This window comes from Anabrus simplex, chromosome 4 (genome assembly GCF_040414725.1).
Source record: "Anabrus simplex isolate iqAnaSimp1 chromosome 4, ASM4041472v1, whole genome shotgun sequence".
NCBI lineage: Eukaryota > Metazoa > Arthropoda > Insecta > Orthoptera > Tettigoniidae > Anabrus > Anabrus simplex.
The window spans coordinates 77,232,445-77,236,486 of record NC_090268.1 but is presented as its reverse complement, the minus strand read 5'-3'; the positions used below and the strand labels follow the sequence as shown (position 1 = coordinate 77,236,486).

Here is a 4,042-nt window from a genome sequence, read left to right as displayed (position 1 = left end):
TATGCTATTCACAGCTATTAGTTTCTACGTAAAGCGCCGAGCTGAGTAGCTCAGACGGTAGAGCGCTGGTCTTCTGAATCCAAGTTGGCAGGTTCGATGCTGGATCAGTCCGGTGGTATTTGAAGGTGCTCAAATACGTCAGCCTCCAGTTGGTAGATTTTCTGGCACGTTAAAGAAATCCTGCGGAAAAACTTCCGGCATATGGGCGTCTCTGATAATCGTAAGGGTAGTTAATGGGACGTAAAATTAAAAAAAATATTACTTCTACGTAAAGCAACACATGTCTAAATTCGTTCTTTATTTCATTTTCTCTCCAAATTATAATAAAACATCTATAGTAATAAGTTTAAAATTTATTTTTTAAGTTGGTTTGACTAACTATGTAAATGCTGACCATGCAACTCGAGTTTATAAGCTTTCCTTTCCAGAAAGTGATATCAGAATTGAGCTGGTGGCTGTCCGTCGTCAGGAATGAGTTCTGTAATCTGCTCCTCGTCTTCAGGAATAAACTCTATAAGTAGCTCCCCGTCTTAAGGAACGAGTTCTGTAAGCAGCTCTTCGTCTGCAGTCATGAGCTCTGTAAGTGGCTCCGCGTCTTCAGGAATGAACTCAATATGTAGCTCCTCGTCTTCAGGCATGAGCTCTGTAAGTGGCTCCTCGTCTTCAGGAATGAACTCTGTAAGTGGCTTCTCGTCTTCAGGAATGAACTCTGTAAGTGGCTCCTCGTCTTCAGGAATGAACTCAATATGTAGCTCCTCGTCTTCAGGCATGAGTCCTGTAAGTAGCTCTTCGTCTTCAGGCATGAACTCTGTAAGTAGCTCCTGGTCTTCAGGAATGAGCTCTATAAGCTGCTCCTCGTCTTCAGGAATGAGCTCTATAAGCTGCTCCTCGTCTTCAGGAATGAGCTGTATAAGCTGCTCCTCGTCTTCAGGAATGAGCTCTATAAGCTGCTCCTCGTCTTCAGGAATGAGCTCTATAAGCTGCTCCTCGTCTTCAGGAATGAGCTCTATAAGCTGCTCCTCGTCTTCAGGAATGAGCTCTATAAGCTGCTCCTCGTCTTCAGGAATGAGCTGTATAAGCTGCTCCTCATAATCAGGAATGAGCTCTATAAGCTGCTCCTCGTCTTCAGGAATGAGCTCTATAAGCTGCTCCTCGTAATCAGGAATGATGTCTATAAGCTGCTCCTCATAATCAGGAATGATGTCTATAAGCTGCTCCTCATAATCAGGAATGAGCTCTATAAGCTGCTCCTCGTCTTCAGGAATGAGCTCTATAAGCTGCTCCTCGTCTTCAGGAATGAGCTCTATAAGCTGCTCCTCGTCTTCAGGAATGAGCTCTATAAGCTGCTCCTCGTCTTCAGGAATGAGCTCTATAAGCTGCTCCTCGTCTTCAGGAATGAGCTCTATAAGCTGCTCCTCGTCTTCAGGAATGAGCTCTATAAGCTGCTCCTCGTCATCAGGAATGAGCTCTATAAGCTGCTCCTCGTAATCAGGAATGATGTCTATAAGCTGCTCCTCATAATCAGGAATGAGCTCTATAAGCTGCTCCTCGTCTTCAGGAATGAGCTCTATAAGCTGCTCCTCGTCTTCAGGAATGAGCTCTATAAGCTGCTCCTCGTCTTCAGGAATGAGCTCTATAAGCTGCTCCTCGTCATCAGGAATGAGCTCTATAAGCTGCTCCTCGTAATCAGGAATGATGTCTATAAGCTGCTCCTCATAATCAGGAATGAGCTCTATAAGCTGCTCCTCGTCTTCAGGAATGAGCTCTATAAGCTGCTCCTCGTCTTCAGGAATGAGCTCTATAAGCTGCTCCTCGTCTTCAGGAATGAGCTGTATAAGCTGCTCCTCATAATCAGGAATGAGCTCTATAAGCTGCTCCTCGTCATCAGGAATGAGGTCTGTAAGCTGCTCCTAGTCTTCAGGAATGAGCTCTATAAGCTGCTCCTCGTCTTCAGGAATGAGCTCTATAAGCTGCTCCTCGTCTTCAGGAATGAGCTGTATAAGCTGCTCCTCGTCTTCAGGAATGAGCTCTATAAGCTGCTCCTCGTCTTCAGGAATGAGCTGTATAAGCTGCTCCTCATAATCAGGAATGAGCTCTATAAGCTGCTCCTCGTCATCAGGAATGAGGTCTGTAAGCTGCTCCTAGTCTTCAGGAATGAGCTCTATAAGCTGCTCCTCGTCTTCAGGAATGAGCTCTACAAGCTGCTCCTCGTCTTCAGGAATGAGCTCTATAAGCTGCTCCTCGTCTTCAGGAATGAGCTGTATAAGCTGCTCCTCATAATCAGGAATGAGCTCTATAAGCTGCTCCTCGTCTTCAGGAATGAGCTGTATAAGCTGCTCCTCGTCTTCAGGAATGAGCTCTATAAGCTGCTCCTCATAATCAGGAATGAGCTCTATAAGCTGCTCCTCGTCTTCAGGAATGAGCTCTATAAGCTGCTCCTCGTCTTCAGGAATGAGCTCTATAAGCTGCTCCTCGTCTTCAGGAATGAGCTGTATAAGCTGCTCCTCGTAATCAGGAATGATGTCTATAAGCTGCTCCTCGTCATCAGGAACGATGTCTATAAGCTGCTCCTCATAATCAGGAATGAGCTCTATAAGCTGCTCCTCGTCTTCAGGAATGAGCTCTATAAGCTGCTGCTCATAATCAGGAATGAGCTCTATAAGCTGCTCCTCGTCTTCAGGAATGAGCTGTATAAGCTGCTTCTCATAATCAGGAATGAGCTCTATAAGCTGCTCCTCGTCATCAGGAACGATGACTATAAGCTGCTCCTCGTCTTCAGGAATGAGCTCTATAAGCTGCTCCTCGTCTTCAGGAATGAGCTGTATAAGCTGCTCCTCATAATCAGGAATGAGCTCTATAAGCTGCTCCTCGTCTTCAGGAATGAGCTCTATAAGCTGCTCCTCGTCTTCAGGAATGAGCTGTATAAGCTGCTCCTCATAATCAGGAATGAGCTCTATAAGCTGCTCCTCGTCTTCAGGAATGAGCTCTATAAGCTGCTCCTAGTCTTCAGGAATGAGCTCTATAAGCTGCTCCTCGTCTTCAGGAATGAGCTCTATAAGCTGCTCCTCGTCTTCAGGAATGAGCTCTATAAGCTGCTCCTAGTCTTCAGGAATGAGCTCTATAAGCTGCTCCTCGTCTTCAGGAATGAGCTCTATAAGCTGCTCCTCGTCTTCAGGAATGAACTCTATAAGCTGCTCCTCGTCTTCAGGAATGAGCTGTATAAGCTGCTCCTCGTTTCAGGAATGAGCTGTATAGGCTGCTCCTCGTCTTCAGGAACGATGACTATAAGCTGCTCCTCGTCTTTAGGAATGAGCTCTATAAGCTGCTCCTCGTCTTCAGGAATGAGCTCTATAAGCTGCTCCTCGTCTTTAGGAATGAGCTCTATAAGCTGCTCCTCGTCTTTAGGAATGAGCTCTATAAGCTGCTCCACGTTTTCAGGAATGAGCTCTATAAGCTGCTCCTCGTCATCAGGAATGAGGTCTGTAAGTAGCTTCTCATCTTACGGAATAAGGTCTGTAAGTAGCTTCTCGTCTTCAGGAATGAGCTCTGTAAGTAGCTTGTCATCTTCAAGAATGAGCTCTGTAAGTAGCTTCTCATCTTCAGGAATGAGCTCTGTAAGTAGCTTCTCATCTTCAGGAATGATCTCTGTAAGTAGCTTCTCATCTTCAGGAATGAGCTCGTAGCTTCTCATCTTCAGGAATGAGCTCTGTAAGTAGCATCTAATCTTCGGGAATGAGCTCTGTAAGTGGCTGTAACTACTCGTAAATTACTCTGTAGGCCTATACTCTAAGCGGTACTGCACAACATATATTACTGCCAGTTACATTTTCATATATTCTACGCTTATAGACTGAAGTAGATCGCAAGATTTTACAAAAGAGGTGGATTTTCTCCATTCGATTTTTCTCGAAATTATTGTTAAGTTCGTTGTTTCGTAGTACCATCCTGACTGTCAGTCCTTTGTGTGTAGTGTAGTGTAATGTATGATGTACCGATTCTTAACCTTGTTTTTGCGATGTATGTACTGGTGAGTGCTTTTCTA

General features: G+C 44.9%; 1 pseudogene; it reads left to right on the top strand.

The window, feature by feature from the left end:
* The first annotated feature begins 801 nt into the window (after window positions 1–801).
* Window positions 802–1,686, top strand: LOC137500457 (CDKN2A-interacting protein-like; annotated as a pseudogene).
* The last annotated feature ends 2,356 nt before the right edge of the window (window positions 1,687–4,042 follow it).